This window comes from Engystomops pustulosus, chromosome 5 (genome assembly GCF_040894005.1).
Source record: "Engystomops pustulosus chromosome 5, aEngPut4.maternal, whole genome shotgun sequence".
Classification (NCBI taxonomy): Eukaryota; Metazoa; Chordata; class Amphibia; order Anura; family Leptodactylidae; genus Engystomops; species Engystomops pustulosus.
Genome location: NC_092415.1, coordinates 210,394,763 through 210,421,584, shown reverse-complemented (window position 1 = coordinate 210,421,584; position 26,822 = coordinate 210,394,763).

Sequence of the window (26,822 nt, the reverse complement as noted above, 5' to 3'; positions counted from 1 at the left end):
ATGATGGCTGCAGTGGATGATGAGGGTGAGGATGATGATGGCTCCAGTGGATGATGAGAGTGAGGATGATGATGGCTGTAGTGGATGATGAGGGTGAGGATGATAATGGCTGCAGTGGATGATGAGAGTGAGAATGGTGATGGCTGCAGTGGATGATGAGGATGAGTGAGGATGGTGATGGCTGTAGTGGATGATGAGGATGAGTGAGGATGGTGATGGCTGTAGTGGATGATGAGGGTGAGTGAGGATGATGATGGCTGCGGTGGATGATGAGGATGAGTGAGGATGGTGATGGCTGTAGTGGATGATGAGGGTGAGTGAGGATGGTGATGGCTGTAGTGGATGATGAGGGTGAGGATGGTTATGGCTGCAGTGGATGATGAGAGTGAGGATGGTGATGGCTGCAGTGGATGATGAGGGTGAGGATGATGATGGCTGTAGTGGATGATGAGGGTGAGGATGATAATGGCTGCAGTGGATGATGAGGGTGAGGATGATGATGGCTGCAGTGGATGATGAGAGTGAGAATGGTGATGGCTGCAGTGGATGATGAGAGTGAGATTGGTGATGGCTGCAGTGGATGATGAGAGTGAGATTGGTGATGGCTGCAGTGGATGATGAGAGTGAGGATGGTGATGGCTGCAGTGGATGATGAGAGTGAGGATGGTGATGGCTGCAGTGGATGATGAGGGTGAGGATGATGATGGCTGCAGTGGATGATGAGGGTGAGGATGATGATGGCTCCAGTGGATGATGAGAGTGAGGATGGTGATGGCTGCAGTGGATGATGAGAGTGAGGATGGTGATGGCTGCAGTGGATGATGAGAGTGAGGATGGTGATGGCTGCAGTGGATGATGAGAGTGAGGATGGTGATGGCTGCAGTGGATGATGAGAGTGAGGATGGTGATGGCTGCAGTGGATGATGAGAGTGAGGATGGTGATGGCTGCAGTGGATGATGAGGGTGAGGATGATGAAGGCTGTAGTGGATGATGAGAGTGAGAATGGTGATGGCTGCAGTGGATGATGAGAGTGAGAATGGTGATGGCTGCAGTGGATGATGAGAGTGAGGATGGTGATGGCTGTAGTGGATGATGAGAGTGAGAATGGTGATGGCTGCAGTGGATGATGAGGATGAGTGAGGATGGTGATGGCTGTAGTGGATGATGAGGGTGAGGATAATGACAGGTGACAGGATTATGTCCACGTTGGATAAAGATGATGATGACATCTCTATGTGTTGGTTGGTCAGGACTATGTGGCCGCTGGTTATACACCATGATGTAGATGATGATGGGAAATAAGTGGTTGATTATTAATGATAGATCTTAGGATTGGAGGAATGATGATGATGAGTTGGTGATGAGCCTTATGAGTCCACAAGGTGGCGGCACAGGACCAGACACGTTGCTGCGTCCTCATGGTGGCGGCACAGGACCAGACACGTTGCTGCGTCCACAAGGTAACGGCGCAGGACCAGACACGTTGCTGCGTCCACAAGGTAACGGCACAGGACCAGACACGTTGCTGCGTCCACAAGGTAACGGCACAGGACCAGACACGTTGCTGCGTCCACAAGGTAACGGCGCAGGACCAGACACGTGGCTGCGTCCACAAGGTAATGGCGCAGGACCAGACACGTGGCTGCGTCCACAAGGTAACGGCAAAGGACCAGACACGTTGCTGCGTCCACAAGGTAACGGCGCAGGACCAGACACGTGGCTGCGTCCACAAGGTAACGGCACAGGACCAGACACGTTGCTGCGTCCACAAGGTGGCGGCACAGGACCAGACACGTGGCTGCGTCCACAAGGTAACGGCACAGGACCAGACATGTTGCTGCGTCCACAAGGTAACGGCGCAGGACTAGACACGTGGCTGCGTTGCATAGACTGTCCCCCAGATGGTAGTCAGACACATTGGATAATTAAGTGGATACCACTAATGGCCGACCCCAAGTCTACAAAGCCAAGGCTGGGGCAGCGTTACAGAACTACTGTCCCTTGTCCCGCTATTGTCTCCTGCAGTTTATGTCCCTAGACTCAGTGGGCGCCATTTATTACTTGTGTTGCAAGGTCCTTTTTTTTTGGCGCACAAACTGTGAGGTTTATAAGACTGTGAATTCTTGTTATGTCACAGCCGAAAGTGTCTGGAACGACTCCACATTCATGAAGGTGAAAACAGGTCGGCTTACCTCTGGTTGGTCGCATTTTGTGCCAAAAACTGCACCAAAAAAAGCGTCAGAGAAATTAGAAGAGAAGGAAAAGCTGTCGATGAAGTGGAGCCGAGGGTAACGTAATCAGCACATGAGAGGGGATGGGAGTGAGGGCCACACAGAGGGGGCTTCAGCAGGGGGGGTAGGTGCAGTGAGGTGGGGACAAAAGGGGAATAACCAAAATAAGGGTCTCACCATTGGCTGGAGTAAGAGGAAAAGGAAAGATTTTCCTGCCCACTCGCCCTAATTGTTTTACAGGTGAAACATTTTAATTAAAAAAAAAAAAAGAGGGACAATCGAGTGACGGGGAATTTGTTGGGATTGATATTCCTAAAATCTAAAAGTGTCAGATAATCCGGGATAGTTCCCCCTTAGCCGCTTAGCCGGTTTGGAAGAATTCCTGTTGGCGCGGACCCCACGATGGATTACAGACAAAAACGGGTCTACAAATGGCACGACAACTACTCTTCCAGACAAGGTTCTTATTACAACAGGCCATCATCCAGAGAATCATCATTCTCGGACTCGGGTCCAGAAAATTCCACATACCAACGTCAGCAACATTTTTTAGACCAACGCTCACGACCAAGAGGAAGAAGACGAGGCGGGGCCATAGGCGGATTACCCAGGGAAGGACCCACGATGACAACACGCTCCCAGGTAGGAACTGTCCTAAACCCCAATCCCTCACCATTAATATATCCTCCCATTCACTGAGTCCCGCACAGATAGAACTATTACAGAAAGGTCTATCCTTCTGTCCTACGTATCAGTTTGATACATTTCAATTGGACATGGACCTTCAGAGGTTTATTCGCTCTCTCAGACTCAAAGGTTACTTCCAGGAGTCTGAAACCCCATCACGTCCCGAGGTAGACAATACAGACTCAGTAATAGATATCAGGGACCTTGGTCTGAGGAACAGAAGCACCTTCATGCCACCTAAATCCATCCCCGCCATCGAAACATACATCCGCATGGTCACCAAGGATATCGAGAAGTTTCGTCATGACCTCAACCGCGGTCAATACAAAACTCAGAGCAATATGTCTGTCACTGATAGACAGGCACTACGTACATTACTCCAAAACAAGGAGGTTATTATCAAACCTGCCGACAAAGGCGGAGCATTGGTAATAATGGACAAACAAGACTATGTGGACGAATGCCTACGTCAACTAAGCGAGGAACACATCTACCTCAAACTACCCAAAGACCCGACTCCCCACATCAGGTCCCTGATCCAAAATACTCTAGACAGGTACCTTGAACAAGGCCTTATCTCGACAACTACTTCCCGTTTTCTAACTAACCCCCATCCAGTCATACCAGTTTTCTATATTCTTCCCAAGATACACAAGCGCCTCAATAAACCACCAGGTAGACCCATCGTAGCCTCAACGGACTCCATTCTATCACCATTATCCATCCTTCTGGAAAAAGTCCTTACACCTCTAATCCGTAACACACGATCATTTCTACTTGACACCTCATCATTTCTCCATCTCATTCGCTCACTTGGCCCTGTCCCTTCCACAGCTAGACTAGTCACATGGGACGTGACTAGTCTGTACACATCCATTCAACACAACAAGGGCATCCAAGCCATTATAGAGCTACTTACAGAACACTTATTCGAAACCTCCAAAATCTCCTTGTACACTGACCTCCTTACCCTAGTTCTAGAACAGAACCATTTCATGTTCCAAGATCAGTTTTACCTACAACTTCAAGGGACGGCCATGGGCTCAAATGTAGCACCTCAGTACGCAAATTGCTTTATGGACCACTTTGAGAAATGCTTCATTTATGACCATCCCCTCTTTCAACAACACGCCATCATATACAAAAGATACAAAAGATCGACGACATCTTCTGCATCTGGGATGGCCCACTTGAGACACTCCTAGAGTTTCATCACCATATGAACTCTATCTACCCTGAATTACAATTCACGTTACATCACGACCCAAATACCATTAGTTTTCTGGACACCACTGTCACCCTCAACAATTCAGGGCTTCTTTCGACTGACCTTTACCGTAAGGATACAGACCGGAACAGTCTGTTACACTACACCAGCTGTCATTCTCCTACAACAATCCAGGCCATACCACGATCTCAGTTTACCCGCGTCAGACGCCTAGTCAGTGACACTAACATGCAAAACACCCATCTTGTCGAGATGGCAGACAGATTTAGGTAAGGGGGATATCCTGAACGTGTCATCACAGACAGCATGGAAATACGCAACACCATTCCTAACACAACTCCCTCTCACCCTAGAGTACCGTTCGTACACACGTACCACCCAGTCTCAAATAAAATACTACATATTCTCAGACGACACTGGTCGATCTTGACCAGAGCCCTACCAGAAATCCCAGAATTTCAGCAACCTCTTCTACCGTTTCGTAAATGTCCCAAAAACCTCAGAGACTCTCTCATTAGAGCAGACATAGGCTCCAACACACGCATGTCACTACAACAATTCCTCCGTACACCTAAGAAGGACACATTCCCATGTCTATCATGCTCACAATGCACAAACGTTCTCAAAGGCAGTTCATTCTCCCATCCCCACACTGGTCAATCGTACCCCATCAAAGATTATTTTACCTGTGACACGAATTTTGTTGTTTACCTCATCAAGTGCCCTTGTGGCCTAATCTACATAGGTGAAACTACCCAAAGAGTCGGTGACCGTATAGCTCAACATAAATCCACCATCAGGACCAACAATTTACTATTACCAGTTCCAGCCCATTTCCACTCTAGACGCCACAATGTATCTCAACTCCGGTCCCAAGTCCTGGAACATGTACCGAGACCAAGGAGAGGAGGAAACCGTACACAACTGTTGAAGAAACGTGAATCGTACTGGATTCACACCCTGCAGAGTTTAGAACCACGAGGGATGAATCGAGACTATGAAATTTCTAGCTTTATTTGATTTTACTAAAATAATGTTGCATTATGATCCTAACATGTTTTTTATCTTTCCTTCCCAGAGACCCTAGAAACAACACTTCCCTACAGTGGTAAGACCTCCCACACATAACTTGTATTCAATCCTGTAGTATCCTTTCTACCCCTACAACTTCTTACTACTTCCAACCCCACAGACTTCCCTCTTCCCTTTACATTCATATGATCAGCTATACTCCTCATCACATAATTCATACTATACGTCATCTGTCATTGCTCAGCGGTATACACACTCATCACCCTGCTCGTTCAGTCACTAGCGTCATCATTACCATGGCAATGCCTAACATACACCGCCCCGCTCCTTCGGAGACTGACCAATGAATACCAGACACACACCAATGCATCCCCTCCCCTCCACGCCTCCTCTATACTTACCAAGCGACTCATCTAGTCTCCTCCTCTGTACACCACTATCACAGCGCGAATCGTCACGTGACCGGCATCCCACGTGACCGTCACGTGACTTCCACGTGATCGTCACGTGATTACCACGTCACCCCTGGGGGCGGTCCTGGGGCATTCCTTAGGGCTTTTAAACACTGACACGGCGGCACTCAGCAGCATACCGCCTCACAGACACACAGGGGGTCATTTACTAAGGGCCCGATTCGCGTTTTCCCGACGTGTTACCCGAATATTTCCGATTTGCGACGATTGTACCTGAATTGCCCCGGGATTTTGGCGCACACGATCGGATTGTGGCGCATCGGCGCCGGCTTGCGCGCGATGGAAATCGGGGGGCGTGGCCGAACGAAAACCCGACATATTCGGAAAAACCGCCGCATTTAAAAACCGAAAAAGTGTCGCTTGGGAAGCGCTTACCTTCACCTGGTCCGAGGTGGTGCATTCCGGCGCATTGAGATGATTTTCAGCGCAGCAGCGCCACCTGGTGGACGGCGGAGGAACTACCTTCATAAATCCCGGCCGGACCCGAATCCTGTGCAGAGAATGCGCCGCTGGATCGCGAATGGGTCGGGTAAGTAAATCTGCCCCACAGTGTCAATACCTGATGCTCGCCAGCACAGCCAGCTATGCCCAGACCTCCATCCTGATCGGTAATCAATTTTTTCTTATACTTTCAGGCCTTTTAATACAATGTTTATTACTATGCTACTGCTGCTCCCTACCTTATGTTGCAAGACGCCAAACTCTCTACCTTGATTCGGACTCTGCTACTTATGTTATGATAATGATGATTTAATAGTCTATATCTGCATCCTATAATACGTGAATCCTGAGGATGATTATGATGATTGAATATTCTGTTTATCTGCTGTACAGGAATTCTGTTTCAGTTCTATTTATTTATTTCACACCTGGTATCCCAGTAAACCATCAGCATAGTATATTGCCGTCCTGGGACTTCTCTTGCTCTACATACCAGATACCACTGTGGTCATTGTATTACAATACAGTATCTTGTTATATTTATGTACAATTTTCTGTTATGTCTTTTAGTGTTTGACAAAGGCCTGAGGGTAGGTCGAAACGTCACACCTTTTGATCACTTCTGTGTAAATAAAATATCACTTTCTGGCATAAAAAAACCCATACGGAGTGCTTGGATTTACTTATATTTTGATATAATTGGGGTGGGAACCCTAATCCCCAACAGCACCCACTATCGATGTGCGACCGCATAAATTAGATGACCCCACGATGGTGTAAGGTCTCCTATAAACGGCCGCAGGCAGGTGGAGACCTTGGAGGAGAAGTATTCTGCGGGAGCGCCTTCGAGGACGCCTCCATTTTTTTCTCGGTACTATAAATAAAGTTGGCTGCTTTAAAGTCCGGTGTCATTATTGGGGGGAAAAGGGGGTGGTTACCATAGCGACAGTTTCAGTGTCCCTATGTCAATTGTTGGAACTTACAAGTTGGATCCAAACTGAGTGACAAAAAAAACCAACGTGAGTATCAGAAAAGAAGCTTAAAAAACAGGCGCCAAATAATCCAATAATAAATTACCCCCATTGTGGCTTCTCTCCTTTGTCGCACTATCCCTTGGAGCACGGCAAGGCCTGGGGTTCCTCCAGACAATTCTCCATCGACTTCTAGAACTTTCTTGGTCCGGAGCCAATAAGTGGGACTTTCTCCTCAAGAAAATTGCATCAAGTTACAAACTATTACAGACGTCATAAAACAACGTATAAGAAGGCAGGATGATGGCGCCAGGCGTCTACATGTACAGAGAGAACCTGCAGGGTCATCTAACAACTACTACTCCTATCATCAGGGAGGTGATACTGGGATCCTGCAGATACAATGTCACCTATGTCTCATAGACCCTGTATACCAGGAGGCGCTCATTATATATGGCCGCCATTACTGATATCATATCTACCAGCGGCTGGAAATACGGATTTCTTCATCCATTACCCCTCACACTGTATACTGCCCCCATAGTAACACATGATATAATGCCCCCACACTCAGGAATATTTTAGAGACGTCGGGGCACATTTACTAACCCGTCCGCGGAGTTCACAGAAAATGCATTGTCCGTGTATAATGCGCTGTGCGGGGAGTCACTAAGATCCTGCGCCCGATATCCTGCTTGTGTCACTTCCCCGCTCAGGTCCCGGTGTTCACCTTCTTCTTCCTGGTGCATGTAAGTGCATTGTCCGTGTATAATGCGCTGTGCGGGGAGTCACTAAGATCCTGCACCCGATATCCTGCATGTGTCGCTTCCCCGCTCAGGTCCCCGGAGTTCACCTTCTTCTTCCTGGTGCATGTAAGTGCATTGTCCGTGTATAATGTGCTGTGCAGGGAGTCACTAAGATCCTGCACCCGATATCCTGCATGTGTCACTTCCCCGCTCAGGTCTCTGGAGTTCACCTTCTTCTTCCTGGTGCATGTAAGTGCATTGTCCGTGTATAATGCGCTGTGCGGGGAGTCACTAAGATCCTGCTACCGATATCCTGCATGTGTCACTTCCCCGCTCAGGTCCCCGGAGTTCACCTTCTTCTTCCTGGTGCATGTAAGTGCATTGTCCGTGTATAATGCGCTGTGCGGGGAGTCACTAAGATCCTGCGCCCGATATCCTGCATGTGTCGCTTCCCCGCTCAGGTCCCGCAGTTCACCTTCTTCTTCCTGGTGCATGTAAGTGCATTGTCCGTGTATAATGCGCTGTGCGGGGAGTCACTAAGATCCTGCGCCCGATATCCTGCATGTGTCGCTTCCCCGCTCAGGTCCCCGGAGTTCACCTTCTCCTTCCTGGTGCATGTAAGTGCATTGTCCGTGTATAATGCGCTGTGCAGGGAATCACTACAATCGTGCACCCGATATCCTGCATGTGTCACTTCCCCGCTCAGGTCCCCGGAGTTCACCTTCTTCTTCCTGGTGCATGTAAGTGCATTGTCCGTGTATAATGCGCTGTGCGGGGAGTCACTAAGATCCTGCTACCGATATCCTGCATGTGTCACTTCCCCGCTCAGGTCCCTGGAGTTCACCTTCTCCTTCCTGGTGCATGTAGGTGCATTGTCCGTGTATAATACGCTGTGTGGGGAGTCACTAAGGTCCTGCGCCCGATATCCTGCATGTGTCACTTCCCCGCTCAGGTCCCCGGAGTTCACCTTCTTCTTCCTGGTGCATGTAAGTGCATTGTCCGTGTATAATGCGCTGTGCAGGGAATCACTACAATCGTGCACCGATATCCTGCATGTGTCGCTTCCCCGCTCAGGTCCCTGGAGTTCACCTTCTTCTTCCTGGTGCATGTAAGTGCATTGTCCGTGTATAATGCGCTGTGCAGGGAATCACTACAATCGTGCACCGATATCCTGCATGTGTCGCTTCCCCGCTCAGGTCCCTGGAGTTCACCTTCTTCTTCCTGGTGCATGTAAGTGCATTGTCCGTGTATAATGCGCTGTGCGGGGAGTCACTAAGATCCTGCGCCCGATATCCTGCATGTGTCTCTTCCCCGCTCAGGTCCCTGGAGTTCACCTTCTTCTTCCTGGTGCATGTAAGTGCATTGTCCGTGTATAATGCGCTGTGCGGGGAGTCACTAAGATCGTGCACCCGATATCCTGCATGTGTCGCTTCCCCGCTAAGGTCCCCGGAGTTCACCTTCTTCTTCCTGGTGCATGTAAGTGCATTGTCCGTGTATAATGCGCTGTGCGGGGAGTCACTAAGATCCTGCGCCCGATATCCTGCATGTGTCGCTTCCCCACTCAGGTCCCCGGAGTTCACCTTCTTATTCCTGGTGCATGTAAGTGCATTGTCCGTGTATAATGCGCTGTGCAGGGAGTCACTAAGATCCTGCGCCCAATATCCTGCATGTGACGCTTCCCCGCTCAGGTCCCCGGAGTTCTCCTTCTTCTTCCTGGTGCATGTAAGTGCATTGTCCGTGTATAATGCGCTGTGCAGGGAGTCACTAAGATCCTGCGCCCAATATCCTGCATGTGTCGCTTCCCTGCTCAGGTCCCCGGAGTTCTCCTTCTTCTTCCTGGTGCATGTAAGTGCATTGTCCGTGTATAATGCGCTGTGCGGGGAGTCACTAAGATCCTGCGTCCGATATCCTGCATGTGTCGCTTCCCCGCTCAGGTCCCCGGAGTTCTCCTTCTTTTTCCTGGTGCATGTAAGTGCATTGTCCGTGTATAATGCGCTGTGCGGGGAGTCACTAAGATCCTGCCCCCGATATCCTGCATGTGTCACTTCCCCGCTCAGGTCCCCGGAGTTCACCTTCTTCTTCCTGGTGCATGTAAGTGCATTGTCCGTGTATAATGTGCTGTGCGGGGAGTCACTAAGATCCTGCGCCCGATATCCTGCATGTGTCGCTTCCCCGCTCAGGTCCCTGGAGTTCACCTTCTTCTTCCTGGTGCATGTAAGTGCATTGTCCGTGTATAATGTGCTGTGCGGGGAGTCACTAAGATCGTGCACCCGATATCCTGCATGTGTCGCTTCCCCACTCAGGTCCCTGGAGTTCACCTTCTTCTTCCTGGTGCATGTAAGTGCATTGTCCGTGTATAATGTGCTGTGCGGGGAGTCACTAAGATCCTGCGCCCGATATCCTGCATGTGTCGCTTCCCCGCTCAGGTCCCCGGAGTTCACCTTCTTCTTCCTGGTGCATGTAAGTGCATTGTCCGTGTATAATGCGCTGGGCGGGGAGTCACTAAGATCCTGCACCCGATATCCTGCATGTGTCACTTCCCCGCTCAGGTCCTTGGAGTTCACCTTCTTCTTCCTGGTGCATGTAAGTGCATTGTCCGTGTATAATGCGCTGTGCAGGGAGTCACTAAGATCCTGCACCCGAAATCCTGCATGTGTCGCTTCCCCGCTCAGGTCCCCGGAGTTCACCTTCTTCTTCCTGGTGCATGTAAGTGCATTGTCTGTGTATAATGCGCTGTAAGGGGAGTCACTAAGATCGTGCGCCCGATATCCTGCATGTGTCCCTTCCCCGCTCAGGTCCCTGGAGTTCACCTTCTTCTTCCTGGTGCATGTAAGTGCATTGTCCGTGTATAATGCGCTGTGCGGGGAGTCACTTTGATCCTGCACCCGATATCCTGCATGTGTCGCTTCCCCCGCTCAGGTCCCAGGAGTTCACCTTCTTCTTCCTGGTGCATGTAAGTGCATTGTCCGTGTATAATGCGCTGTGCGCGGAATCACTACAATCGTGCACCGATATCCTGCATGTGTCACTTCCCCCGCTCAGGTCCCCGGAGTTCACCTTCTTCTTCCTGGTGCATGTAAGTGCATTGTCCGTGTATAATGTGCTGTGCGGGGAGTCACTAAGATCCTGCACCCGATATCCTGCATGTGTCGCTTCCCCGCTCAGGTCCCAGGAGTTCACCTTCTTCTTCCTGGTGCATGTAAGTGCATTGTCCGTGTATAATGCGCTGTGCGGGGAGTCACTAAGATCCTGCGGCCGATATCCTGCATGTGTCGCTTCCCCGCTCAGGTCCCTGGAGTTCACCTTCTTCTTCCTGGTGCATGTAAGTGCATTGTCCGTGTATAATGCGCTGTGCGGGGAGTCACTAAGATCCTGCGGCCGATATCCTGCATGTGTCGCTTCCCCGCTCAGGTCCCTGGAGTTCACCTTCTTCTTCCTGGTGCATGTAAGTGCATTGTCCGTGTATAATGTGCTGTGCGGGGAGTCACTAAGATCCTGCGCCCGATATCCTGCATGTGTGGCTTCCCCACTCAGGTCCCTGGAGTTCACCTTCTTCTTCCTGGTACATGTAAGTGCGTTGTCCGTGTATAATGCTCTGTGCGGAGTCACTATGATCCTGCACCCGATATCCTGCATGTGTCACGTCCCCGCTCAGGTCTCTGGAGTTCACCTTCTTCTTCCTGGTGCATGTAAGTGCATTGTCCGTGTATAATGCGCTGTGCGGGGAGTCACTAAGATCCTGCACCCGATATCCTGCATGTGTCGCTTCCCCTCTCAGGTCCCCGGAGTTCACCTTCTTCTTCCTGGTGCATGTAAGTGCATTGTCCGTGTATAATGCGCTGTGCGGGGAGTCACTAAGATCCTGCACCCGATATCCTGCATGTGTCGCTTCCCCGCTCAGGTCCCTGGAGTTCACTTTCTTCTTCCTGGTGCATGTAAGTGCATTCTCCATGTATAATGCGCTGTGCGGGGAGTCACTAAGATCGTGCACCCGATATCCTGCATGTGTCACTTCCCCGCTCAGGTCCCTGGAGTTCACCTTCTTCTTCCTGGTGCATGTAAGTGCATTGTCCGTGTATAATGCGCTGTGTGGGGAGTCACTAAGATCCTGCGTCCGATATCCTGCATGTGTCGCTTCCCCGCTCAGGTCCCCGGAGTTCACCTTCTTCCTGGTGCATGTAAGTGCATTGTCTGTGTATAATGTGCTGTGCGGGGAGTCACTAAGATCCTGTGCCCGATATCCTGCATGTGTCACTTCCCCGCTCAGGTCCCTGGAGTTCACCTTCTTCTTCCTGGTGCATGTAAGTGCAGTGTCCGTGTATAATGCGCTGTGCGGGGAGTCACTAAGATCGTGCCCCCGATACCCTGCATGTGTCGCTTCCCCGCTCAGGTCCCCGGAGTTCACCTTCTTCTTCCTGGTGCATGTAAATGCATTGTCCGTGTATAATGCGCTGTGCGGGGAGTCACTAAGATCCTCCACCCGATATCCTGCATGTGTCGCTTCCCTGCTCAGGTCCCCGGAGTTCTCCTTCTTCTTCCTGGTGCATGTAAGTGCATTGTCCGTGTATAATGCGCTGTGCGGGGAGTCACTAAGATCGTGTGCCCGATATCCTGCATGTGTCGCTTCCCCGCTCAGGTCCCCGGAGTTCACCTTCTTCTTCCTGGTGCATGTAAGTGCATTGTCCGTGTATAATGCGCTGTGCGGGGAGTCACTAAGATCCTGCGCCCGATATCCTGCATGTGTCGCTTCCCCGCTCAGGTCCCTGGAGTTCACCTTCTTCTTCCTGGTGCATGTAAGTGCATTGTCCGATTATAATGCGCTGTGCGGGGAGTCACTAAGATCCTGCGCCCGATATCCTGCATGTGTCGCTTCCCCGCTCAGGTCCCTGGAGTTCACCTTCTTCTTCCTGGTGCATGTAAGTGCATTGTCCGTGTATAATTCGCTGCGCGGGGAGTCACTAAGATCCTGCGCCCGATATCCTGCATGTGTCGCTTCCCCGCTCAGGTCCCCGGAGTTCACCTTCTACTTCCTGGTGCATGTAAGTGCATTGTCCGTGTATAATGCGCTGTGCGGGGAGTCACTAAGATCCTGCGCCCGATATCCTGCATGTGTCGCTTCCCCGCTCAGGTCCCCGGAGTTCACCTTCTTCTTCCTGGTGCATGTAAGTGCATTGTCCGTGTATAATGCGCTGTGCGGGAAATCACTAAGATCCTGCGCCCGATATCCTGCATGTGTCGCTTCCCCGCTCAGGTCCCCGGAGTTCACCTTCTTCTTCCTGGTGCATGTATGTGCATTGTCCGTGTATAATGCGCTGTGCGGGGAGTCACTAAGATCCTGCCCCCGATATCCTGCATGTGTCTCTTCCCCGCTCAGGTCCCCGGAGTTCACCTTCTTCTTCCTGGTGCATGTAAGTGCATTGTCCGTGTATAATGCACTGTGCGGGGAGTCACTAAGATCCTGCCCCCGATATCCTGCATGTGTCTCTTACCCGCTCAGGTCCCCGGAGTTCACCTTCTTCTTCCTGGTGCATGTAAGTGCATTGTCCGTGTATAATGCGCTGTGTTGGCAGTCACTAAGATCCTGCGCCCGATATCCTGCATGTGTCACTTCCCCGCTCAGGTCCCCGGAGTTCACCTTCTTCTTCCTGGTGCATGTAAGTGCATTGTCCATGTATAATGTGCTGTGCGGGGAGTCACTAAGATCATGCACCCGATATCCTGCATGTGTCGCTTCCCCGCTCAGGTCCCCAGAGTTCACCTTCTCCTTCCTGGTGCATGTAAGTGCATTGTCCGTGTATAATGTGCTGTGCGGGGAGTCACTAAGATCCTGCGCCTGATATCCTGCATGTGTCACTTCCCCGCTCAGGTCCCTGGAGTTCACCTTCTCCTTCCTGGTGCATGTAAGTGCATTGTCCATGTATAATGCGCTGTGCGGGGAGTCACTAAGATCCTACGCCCGATATCCTGCATGTGTCGCTTCCCCGCTCAGGTCCCCGGAGTTCACCTTCTTCTTCCTGGTGCATGTAAGTTCTTGATCTTGAATCTTATTTGAATCTTAAATCCAGCGCTCAGTCCGAATCAGTCGGATCATCCAACAGCACCACCCCCTGATTTCTGTTGCATGAAAGCAGCGAAGCTGCGCCACACTCTGATCACGTGCGACACAATCCCAGTGCAGACACCTGTTATACCCGTTAAAGCCGAGCAATGCCCAAAAATGTCAAAAAGTCTGACAAAAGTGCGATCCGCGACCCTTAGTAAATAAGCCCCAATGTCTTTTACCTGCAAAGAAGCCTCTGAGAACATGTGAGTAGTATCAGTGATCTGTGGATGTTCTGAAGGGTTAAATTAGCTGGAAAGTTCTTCCTCCAGCAGATACTTTTATCTTTGTGAATAACAGAGACCGGAGAACATCCGGCGCGAGCTCAGACATTGCGCAACTTGGAGATAAGTCGAGATCTTCAGCCTGAGATAAATAACAACCAGATGATTTGTCTCCGCTCTCCAGATGACATATAAGAGGTTTGTGGTCTCCAGTGGAGAACCCTCTGCACCGACCCTGCCAAAGCATAGGCAAGGTGGTTGTTGTGAAAAGTGCCCTCCGGATCTATCTTATGAGCCGGAGACTTAAGCCCCAGAGCAGAGATCTGCCGTCTCGGCTCCATCTTTACCAGCCCAGCCTGAAGCTATTATCAGGCAGTGAACAACTGTCACGGGATGCCAGTCGACCCACGCCGTTCAGTTCTGCACCCTAGATTCTGAGCTTGCCTGTAATGAAGCGGTCTTTCATAGTTTCATAGTTTATACGGTTGAAAAAAGACACTTGTCCATCAAGTTCAACCAAGGAAGGGTAGGGATTGGATGAGGAAGGGATTTAGGGGAAACAATCCTATATAGCTTAACACTCAATGTTATTTAGGTGTAAAAAGGCATCTAGACCCTTCTTGAAGCTCTCTACTGTCCCTGCTATGACCAGCGCCTGAGGCAGGCTATTCCACAGATTGACAGTTCTCATATTTCTGCAAATATTAAAGACACCCTGTGTGAATGAGACCCACCATCTTTTCTGAGTGGTCCCATCTCCCTGGCCACTCAGATTGACATCCGGTTCTGAGAGGGCTTGGAGGAAAAGCGTCTCAAACAGGTTCAGATCAGGACCCATTGACTGCCCCGCTTAGCACCAGTTTTTCAAAGGCCGCCACAGCCGTCCTCTTTGCCTGCTCCTGAGGAGGCCATGCAGGTGAATAAAGCATGCCTGTCTCCCCAACAACGCTCCAGACATCATCAGGAGAATCTTTGCCTCTATTCTGCCAGCCCGGAGCACTTCCTCAGGACTTGTATACCCCGTCCACAGCATCCAGGAAATCCATGCACCTCGGGTTCTTGGGAGAAGCGTCCCTAGATGAGAACAAAGCTTCTCCATCCATCTGTGGACAGATCCTCTGTCATCCAGTCCGGTACTGCACCGAGCCCCTGTGCCTGCAAATTGGGGCATTGCACAGAGAGACTGTCATTTTATGTGCTACCTCGGGCCACGTCTTCCGTGGTTACGACATCATGCTCCTGTGCTCAACTGGTGTACCGGTGAGGTTCTTTGCTGGGGACCGGAATGCCAGTCCCGCTGTTTGGTGGTACCTCATCCCATTTCCACCATGGCTTCTCCAGTGTCCACCAAGCCTCTGGTTGGTCTCAATACTCATGATGGGCACTTCGAGTATCTGGTCATGCCCTTTGCCCTTTGGACTCATTTTCAGAGACTTGCTTTATACCTGTGCCGTGGTCTACTTGGACGATATCCTGGTGTTCTCTACAGACCTTGAATCCCATCAGGCCCATGTACGACAAGTTCTCAGGCGCCGAAGAGTCTTCCATTTCTAGGGTACATCATCTCTGACAATGGTCTACAGATGGAACCCACAAAGTTGTCTGTGGTACTTCAGTGGCCTCGCTCAGTAGGACTTGGTGCTATCCAGAGATTCCTGGGGTTCACTAATTACTACTGGCAGTTCATAACTCATTTGTCCTCCCTCGTGTCTCCCATTGTGGCGCTGACCAAATAGAACGCCAATCCTAAGCTCTGGCCTCCAGCAGCTGAAGAAGCTTTCTCCAAGTTGAAGTCTACATTTGCCTCCGCTCTGGTTCTCACGCGGCCTGATACTGAGAAACCGTTCCTGCTAGAGGTTGATGCGGCTTTTCTCTAAAACCTTGTCAGCCGCAGAGAGGAATGACTCCACAGGTGATCGGGAGCTTCTGGACATAACGCTAGCTTCGGGAGAGTGGCGTTATCTCTTGTAAGGAGCTCATCATCCACACAGTTTCTATACTGATCACAAAAATCTTCCACATCTCCAGACTACTCAGCGTCCCAATCCACAACAGGCTCGTTGGCCCCTCTTCTTCTCCTGCTTGAACTTCCTGATATATTTCCATCCTGCATAGCAGAATGACAAGGCCGATGCCCTCTCTCGTACCTCGTCATTGGGGAAGAACCAGCTCCACAACATATTGGGGCTCAATTACTAAGGGTCTGTTAGACTCATTTTCGTCAGGTTTCCCGACGATTTCCGTTTTGTGCCGGATTGCCCTGGAATTTTGAGCACGCGATCAGATTGTGGCGCATCGGCGCCACATAAATAGGGGGGCGGGCTGTCGGACAACCCGACGGATTCGGACAAACCGCGTAATTTGAAAAAGGATCAAGCACTTACATGCACCAGGAAGAAGCAGGTGAACTCCGGCGGTCCACGGGGCAGAAACGACGGACGCAGTAACACGGGTGCACGAGGTTAGTGAATCGCGCCGGACCCGAATCCTCGTCAGACAATGCACGGCAGAAACGCGACAGGACGGGGTAAGTAAATGTGCCCCATTGTTCCACCTGAACACCTGGTTGTTGCTGCTCCTGTGGATCCAAAGCAACTTCCTCCTGGCAAGACCTACGTCCGACCAGCTCTTCGGAAGAGGATAGTAACTTGGGGACATTGCTCTCGTGTGGCTGGGCACCCTGGGGTGCAGTGATCTGTTGCTCTCATATCTCGTTTCTACTGGTGGCCAGATCTGGTCAAGGATGTACGAGATTTTGTGGGTTCCTGCACTTCCTGTGCCCATAACAAGTCATCACATCTCAAGCGAGCGGTCTCCTCCTGTTATTGCGGATACCCAGTTGCCGTTGGACTCGCATAGCCATGGACTTTGTTACACATCTTCCGGTAATACCGTCACTAGCAGTGATAGGAGGACACACTGTCCCCTGCTGGTGTGATGATGTGGGGGCCATAGTATAGGACAGTCACCCCTAGTAGTGATAGGAGGACACACTGCCCCCTGCTGGTGAGATGATGTGGGGGCAATAGAATAGGACCGTCACCCTTGGTAGTGATAGGAGGACACACTGCCCCCTGCTGGTGTGATGATGTGGGGCCATGGTATAGGACAGTCACTCCTAGCAGTGATAGAGGACACTGCCCCCTGCTGGTGTGATGATGTGGGGGCCATGGTATAGGACAGTCACCCCTAGCAGTGATAGGAGGACACACTGCCCCCTGCTGGTGTGATGATCTGCGGACAATAGAATAGGACAGTCACCCCTAGTAGTGATAGGAGGACACACTGCCCCCTGCTGGTGTGATGATGTGGGGGCAATAGAATAGGACAGTCACCCTTGGTAGTGATAGGAGGACACTGCCCCCTGCTGGTGTGATGATGTGGGGCCATGGTATAGAACAGTCACCCCTAGCAGTGATAGGAGGACACACTGCCCCCTGCTGGTGTGATGATGTGGGGGCCATGGTATAGGACAGTCACCCCTAGCAGGGATAGGAGGATACACTGCCCCTATCTGGTGTGATGATGTGGAGGCCATTGTATAGGACAGTCACCCCTAGCAGTGATAGGAGGACACTGCCCCCTGCTGGTGTGATGTGGGGGCCATGGTATAGGACAGTCACCCCTAGCAGTGATAGGAGGACACACTGCCCCCTGCTGGTGTGATGATGTGGGGGCCATGGTATAGGACAGTCACCCCTAGTAGTGATAGGAGGACACTGCCCCCTGCTGGCGTGCTGATGTGGGGGCCATGGTATAGGACAGACACCCCTAGCAGTGATAGGAGGACACACTGCCCCCTGCTGGTGTGATGATGTGGGGCCATGATATGGGACAGTCACCCCTAGAAGTGATAGGAGGACACACTGCCCCCTGCTGGTGTGATGATGTGGGGGCAATAGAATAGGACAGTCACCCTTGGTAGTGATAGGAGGACACTGCCCCCTGCTGGTGTGATGATGTGGGGCCATGGTATAGGACAGTCACCCCTAGTAGTTATAGGAGGACACACTGCCCCCTGCTGGTGTGATGATGTGGGGGCCATGGTATAGGACAGTCACCCCTAGTAGTGATAGGAGGACACACTGCCCCCTGCTGGTGTGATGATGTGGGGGCCATGGTTTAGGACAGTCACCCCTAGATGTGATAGGAGGACACTGCCCCCTGCTGGTGTGATGATGTGGGGGCCATGGTATAGGACAGTCACCCCTAGTAGTGATAGGAGGACACTGCCCCCTGCTGGTGTGATGATGTGGGGGGCCATGGTATAGGACAGTCACCCCTAGCAGTGATAGGAGGACACACCGCCCCCTGCTGGTGTGATGATGTGGGGGGCCATGGTATAGAACAGTCACCCCTAGCAGTGATAGGAGGACACTGCCCCCTGCTGGTGTGATGAGGTGGGGGCCATGGTATAGGACAGTCACCCCTAGTAGTGATAGGAGGACACACTGCCCCCTGCTGGTGTGATGATGTGGGAGCCATGTTGTAGGACAGTCACCCCTAGCAGTGATAGGAGGACACTGCCCCCTGCTGGTGTGATGATGTGGGGGCCATGGTATAGGACAGTCACCCCTAGTAGTGATAGGAGGACACACTGCCCCCTGCTGGTGTGATGATGTGGGGGGCCATGGTATAGGACAGTCACCCCTAGAAGTGATAGGAGGACACACTGCCCCCTGCTGGTGTGATGATGTGGGGGCCATGGTATAGGACAGTCACCCCTAGAAGTGATAGGAGGACACACTGCCCCCTGCTGGTGTGATGATCTGGGGACAATAGAATAGGACAGTCGGGGGGCGTGGCTTGGCTTCCTGCATGAGCGGCCGCACTTAGGAAGAGCTCCGCTGGTTAGCTACTCTTTCCCTATTATCCTGCTGAAATCCTGCCGCAACCATACCTTATCCGAAGCCTAGAAAGCCCTCCCGGACGGGTGTCCATAAAATGAGCAAGTCTCGGGGCTCCAGTGCGGTGGAAAAGCTTAAAGAATACGCCAGACGCGGCCCGGGCCAAGATGGCGCAGGCACCTCGTGCTCTGATCGCGAGGCAGGAGATGACGCAGCAGCTACTACAGACCCGGAACCGGAGCTAACGCTGAAAGAAATGTCGGAGCAACTGCTTTCAGCAATACAGCTGTCTACCACCTCACTCACCACCAAGATCGAGGAAATCCGAGTAGATGTGAGTCTTATACGGCATGATATGCAGAAATTGCGGGACCGGGTGAAGGATACCGAACAGCGCATATCTCAGGTAGAAGACGACGCAGCCCCCGTCCCTGCACAAATAGCCAGCCTAGAGAAAGCAGCGCAACTATGGTCGCAAAAGGCGGACGACCTGGAAAATCGCCTCCGGCAAAATAATGTGCGCATATTGGGCCTACCGGAGCGAGCGGAGGGTGTTGACCCTATAGGCTTCATAGAAGCATGGATACGTGATATGTTGCCGAAAGCTGAACTGTCCACCATATTCGCCATAGAGCGAGCCCATAGAGTACCGGCGAAACCACCGATTCCAGGGGCCCCTCCACGTCCTATGTTAGCAAGAGTGCTGTGCAGCAAGGACCGGGACGCTATCCTGAAAGCTGCAAGACAAGCTGGTAACATCTCCTTTCAAAACTCCACCATCACCATATTTCCCGATTTTTCTGCTGCACTCCAAAAATCTAGAGCCTCGTTCTTGGGAGTAAAGAAGCGCTTGCGAGAATTGCAAATTTCCTACTCCATGGCGTTCCCAGCACGGCTTAGAATTGTACATGCAGACAAAGTGACATTCTTTTCTTCACCATCGGAGGCAGATGAGTGGCTTAATAGAATCCGCAGGCCGCCTCGTTATATCGACAAAGTTGATGTGCTGCTCAGGACTTTCTTTACCCTCGGCAAATGATAGAGGAAGCTGAGTATAATTATTTAGACGTTGAATGTTAAAATCCCTTTTAATATGCTATCATTGTGTTAGTCATACTATGGAGGTACCTGACCTTATACATTGAAGTATTTCTTCATACAATCTACTGTTTAACTTGCCCAAGGATCCTGATATGAAGTAATATCAGAATCCTCCTTAGAGGATGCCAGACATAAAAAAAGAGAGGGGGAAAAGCGACTGCTATATATTACATGTGTACATTATGGTTGTGGTATATATACTATGTTTATTTTTAAACTTAGTTAGAAGGGGAGAGCTGACCAGATAGGCGGAGAAAGTATCGCGAGACAAACACCTACTACCGCGAACTACCCCGTACCAGTGCTATTGTGCTTAACAGCAGAGTTAGAGAGCTACGGTTGGTGTTAGCAACCAAGCGTAGTTCAGTTGCTAGAATTTACAAAATTTTCACAGTTATTTTTTAATTGTTTGTCTACTGACATGCCTAGTTATAAGTGATGTGATGGCGTTTAATGTTCTCACATGGAATGTGAGAGGTCTGGGAGAAGCACGGAAACGAAACTTGGTCTTTGACCTAATCAGGAATCACAATAGTTCTATAATATGTCTCCAGGAGACGCATATGACCCCTGACACAACAAGGTACCTTAGCAAGGCTTGGATACAGTGGTCGGCCCACTCTACTCATACTTCACACTCTCGTGGTGTGTCTCTACTAGTACACAGATCTGTTAGATGGGAACCGTGCTTAGTTAAAAGGGATCCAGATGGGCGATATATTTTTGTACATGCTTATATCAATTGCTCTCAGTTTGTTATTTTGGGTATCTATAAACCTCCTACTGATAATCTACAGGTACTACATGAAGCTGCGGTGTTTGCCTCACAATTCCCACACGCCACAATACTGTGCTTAGGTGACTTTAATTTGCTACATGATGCATGTCTGGACAGGCATACCCCTAATGCAGATGCATACACTCCCCCCACCTCCCCTACGCAACTTGCGCAATTTTTAACTGAGATGGGATGGGTAGATTTATGGAGGCAGCGTCATCCTACATCCTCCGAGTATACTTGTCATAGCATAGGACGAAACTCATTATCCCGCATAGACTATCTTTGTGGCAATACAAAGGCTGCAACCCTATTGTATTCCATATCTCATTTACCACGTGCTGTTTCAGACCATTCCCCAATTCTTGCAGAATTTAGAGAACAGAACTCTCAGAATGGGATTAGAACCCGTAAAATACACCCCTTCTGGCTCACAATATTGCCCATCACGGATCGCACACCGGCCCTGATTAACGCCTTCTTAGCCAGTAATAACTTGAGTGAAGGACATACCTTTTTTTGGGAATCCCTCAAAATTTATATCAGAGGGTGTCTACAATCAGCAATCACAAACGTGAAAAGGGAATCTAGACTGGAAGAATATAGACTTAGAGACTTGTGTGCTTCCTTGGAAGCCTCTTATGTTGCACAACCCACTGAGGCGAATAAACAATTATGGTTAAATACAGGCAGATCATACCTACAGTGCCTATATGAGAAAGATAAAAGACGCTCCTTCTTTAACAAACAAAAGCATTATGAGTTGGGGAATCAATCTAGTAGTCTCTTGGCTCATATAATCCATCAGAATTCATCCTCCCCGTGTGTTCTTCAAATTAAGGCCCCTTCGGGTGCATTACTCTCCTCTAACGCTGAGATACTAGAGGCTTTTGTGAACTTCTATTCAGACTTGTACACCTCAAAAAGTACATGCTCAGGCGCGGAGATTGATAGATATCTGACAGATGTAGACTTCCCCACCCTATCCCAAGAGCAACGGGACTTACTGGATGCTAAACTTACCCTAGAGGAACTACAAGAGGCCCTGGCAGAAATGGCTAAAGGCAAGGCGTCAGGCCCAGACGGCCTACCACTTGAAATGTGGGTAAAATACCAAGAAGATTTACTCCCTACTATGTTATTTCTATTACAAACTGCATTTGACAAAGATACCCTTCCAGACTCCTTTTATGATGCCACTATTGTGGTTATACTTAAACCAGATAAAGATCCTACAGATTGCGGTTCATATAGACCCATTTCTCTATTGAATATGGACTATAAAATCCTTACTAAAATCTTAGCAACCCGCCTAAATAAAGTAGTAACTTCCCTAGTACACAGTGACCAATCTGGTTTTATCCCCGGCAGGAGCACCTCGGATAATCTGAGGAGAGCCTAAATAATATCCCAAGTGGGCTATACTAGGCAAGAGGACTGGGCCTTGGTCTCACTAGATGCGGCCAAGGCCTTCGACTCTGTTGAGTGGAACTATCTGCAAGCAGTCCTGACCAAGTTTGGGTTTGGAATGAATTTTAGAAAATGGGTATCCCTCCTGTATCGCTTCCCTAGAGCCCGAATAGCCATCAATAATAACTTGTCAGATCTATTCCCTCTAGGCCGGGGCACTCGTCAGGGCTGTCCTCTATCGCCCCTTCTTTTTGCTCTAGCCATGGAGCCACTGGCAATAAAAATACGCACAGACATGACATATGTAGGCATACCACATGCGGAGGGTCAGGATCGTCTCAGCCTATATGCGGATGATCTTCTTCTGTTTATTTCACATCCTGACACCTCCTTATCCAGAGCTATAGAACTGATAGACACATTCGGGGGGTTTTAAGGGCTACACATAAATTGGGGTAAATCATACCTTATGTTTCTGAATAATGCGAGAGCTGAGAAATCTCCACCCCAGATCTACGACCTAGCAGTAGTAGACAAATTTAAATATTTAGGCATTATAATTACTAGACAACCCTCACTGACTTTGGAGGCCAATGTTAATCCGTTATTGGGTCTGTTTCGAGATAAATTTAAGGTCTGGTCGTCACTGCCCCTTTCCGTAGCAGGTAGAATTAACCTGGTAAAAATGGTGATACTCCCTAAAGCACTATACGTGTTACAACATGTATTCTATCCGATCCCCAGGGTATTTTTTAAAAACATAGGGGCACATTTACTTACCCGGCCCATTCGCGATCCAGCGGCGCGTTCTCTGCACAGGATTCGGGTCCAGCTGGGATTTAAGATGGTAGTTCCTCCGCCGTTCAACAAGGTGGCGCTGCAGCGCCGAAAATAATCTTAACGCCCCGGAATGCACCATCCCATAGAAGGTGAAGGTGAGCGCTCCCCAAGCGACTCATTTTCGGTTTTTAAATGCGGCGGTTTTTCCGAATACGTCGGGTTTTCGTTCGGCCACGCCCCCCCGATTTCTGTCGCGCGCATGCCGGCCCCGATGCGCCACAATCCGATCGCGTGCGCCAAAAACCCGGGGCAATTCAGGTACAATCGGCGCAAATCGGAAATATTCGGGTAACACGTCGGGAAAACGCGAATCGGGCCCTTAGTAAATGACCCCCATAGACTCTATGATTATCCCGTTTATTTGGGGCTCATCGCGCTCCAAGCTCCAATATGCCAAACTGCAACGTCCCAAAACACTTGGGGGTATGGCATTACCAGACTTGTACCTATATTATCTAGCAGGTCAGCTTAAATACCTTTCTGGATGGCTATCCCCTGGACCCCCCTCACTTCCGGAGCGTATATTAGCAGAATTTCTGGACATTAAATGTCTTTGGCTGGTATTGCATGAGGGAGCAGGACGTTTGAAAGAATTGTTACCAATACATAAAGTAGCCAAAATGACATGGAAGGAAGCAAAAGCCTTATGTCCTTTTAACGAGATCCCAGCCGAAACACCTCTGTGGTACAATAATGGCATGCCTCAGCTCCAACAATTACCTGATGCTGATATGTGGCACACCTTAGGCCTTCGCACGATAGGCGATGTTTTTAAAGAGAATGGGGGTCATTTATTAAGGGCCCGATTCGCGTTTTCCCGACGTGTTACCCGAATATTTCCGTTTTGCGCCGCTTGTACTTAAATTGCCCCGGGATTTTGGCGCACGTGATCGGATTGTGGCGCATCGGCGCTGGCATGCGCGCGACGGAAATCGGGGGGCGTGGCCGAACGAAAACCCGACGTATTCGGAAAAACCGCCGCATTTAAAAACCGAAAATGTGTCGCATAAGGACCGCTTACCTTCACCTGGTCCAGCTCGGTGCATTCCGGCGCGATGAGTTTACTTTCAGCGCAGCAGCGCCACCTGGTGGACGGCGGAAGAACTACCTTATTAAATCCCGGCCGGACCCGAATCCAGAGCGGAGAAGCCGCCGCTGGAACGCGAATGGACCGGGTAAGTAAATTTGCCCCAATGTGTTTGTATCATACACCCAGCTAGAGTCCCAATTCCAACTGCAGATATCACACTTCTATAAATACCTTCAACTGAGACACGCTTTACAATCCCAGTTCCCAGAGCCCAGACCACCTGTATCATCTTACCTTCTGATAGGGGTTGTGAAATCTCAGGGTCCCGGAGGAATAATATCCACAATTTACTCCTTTCTTATTAATGCTAAGGTACATAGAACACCACTAAAAGCTATAGCCTCCTGGTCTGCACTTATTCCGGAAATAAATGAGGAAATAGAGTCAGAAATACTGGAGTCACACCGGTATGTATCTCCATCGGTAAACAATAAATTAACACAATTATATATAGTCCACCAAAGCTATTTGACGCCCCTTCGCTTATATAAAATGGGGAGGCTAAATTCTCCGGCTTGCCTAAGATGCTCTACTTCTCCAGCAAACTTTTGGCACATGATATGGACTTGTAGCTATGTTTCCTCATTCTGGACAGAAGTTGTTGAAACTCTTTCCAAAGTACTATGTAAACCATTACCAGTCACCCCATTAATATGCCTATTCGGCATTCTAGATGAGGAGATATGGACACACTACGAGCAAATTGTAATCAGGGAAACCTGTTTCATGGCTAGAAAAGCTATTGCACTACGCTGGATGGGGGATATGCCCCCCTCTTGCTCGCAGTGGAAGAAATTGGTCAATCAAGTTATTCCATACAATAAAATAGTATATAAAAACAGGGGACGCCCGGAGAAATTTAATAAAGTTTGGGGTGCTTGGTGTGACTCCTCTCTGACAGCCTACTCGGTATCTGAAATGAGACAAAACCTGAGATAGAATGGATGGTCCAAGAATGGATATTGATGAGACCTGGAGGGATATACTAAATGCAAATTGGGCAAAATAAAAAATGCTCACACCCACCAGACCAATACACACAAAAAGGAAATAAACACAGAAGGCATGTTAGGTTAACTTGGTTAATTTATTGGTTATGTTTTATTGAGAATATTGAGAACTATTGCTCGGTACAGATTCATGTTTTCTTGTCTATTAGTCACGGCAGACCAGCGCGAGGATGTGACTGTATAAATTACTTTTATGTAAACTGCATACTATGCTTGATTGTATATATGTACACAATATGTTGATATCTATACGGTCTCATTGTAATAATCTGTACAATTGTATATATTTTTCAATAAACAGTTTAAAAAAAAAAAAGAATAGGACAGTCACCCCTAGTAGTGATAGGAGGACACACTGCCCCCTGCTGGTGTGATGATGTGGGGGGCCATGGTATAGGACAGTCACCCCTAGTAGTGATAGGAGGACACACTGCCCCCTGCTGGTGTGATGATGTGGGGCCATGGTATAGGACAGTCACCCCTAGTAGTGATAGGAGGACACACTGCCCCCTGCTGGTGTGATGATGTGGGGCCATGGTATAGGACAGTCACCCCTAGTAGTGATAGGAGGACACACTGCCCCCTGCTGGTGTGATGATGTGGGGACCATGTTGTAGGAGAGTCACCCCTAGCAGTGATAGGAGGACACTGCCCCCTGCTGGTGTGATCATGTGGGGGCCATTGTATAGGACAGTCACCCCTAGTAGTGATAGGAGGACACACTGCCCCCTGCTGGTGTGATGATGTGGGGGCCATGGTATAGGACAGTCACCCCTAGTAGTGATAGGAGGACACACTGCCCCCTGCTGGTGTGATGATGTGGGGGCAATAGAATAGGACCATCACCCTTGGTAGTGATAGGAGGACACACTGCCCCCTGCTGGTGTGATGATGTGGGGCCATGGTATAGGACAGTCACCCCTAGTAGTGATAGGAGGACACACTGCCCCCTGCTGGTGTGATGATGTGGGGGCAATAGAATAGGACCATCACCCTTGGTAGTGATAGGAGGACACACTGCCCCCTGCTGGTGTGATGATGTGGGGCCATGATATGGGACAGTCACCCCTAGTAGTGATAGGAGGACACACTGCCCCCTGCTGGTGTGATGATGTGGGGCCATGGTATAGGACAGTCACCCCTAGCAGTGATAGAGGACACTGCCCCCTGCTGGTGTGATGATCTGGGGCCATGGTACAGGATAGTCACCTCTAGTAGTGATAGGAGGACACACTGCCCCCTGCTGGTGTGATGATGAAGGGGGCCATGGTATAGGACAGTCACCCCTAGCAGTGATAGGAGGACACTGCCCCCTGCTGGTGTGATGATGTGGGGGCAATAGAATAGGACAGTCACCCCTAGGAGTGATAGGAGGACACACTGCCCCCTGCTGGTGTGATGATGTGGGGGCAATAGAATAGGACAGTCACCCTTGGTAGTGATAGGAGGACACACTGCCCCCTGCTGGTGTGATGATGTGGGGGCCATGGTATAGGACAGTCACCCCTAGTAGTGATAGGAGGACACACTGCCCCCTGCTGGTGTGATGATGTGGGGGCAATAGAATAGGACAGTCACCCTTGGTAGTTATAGGAGGACACACTGCCCCCTG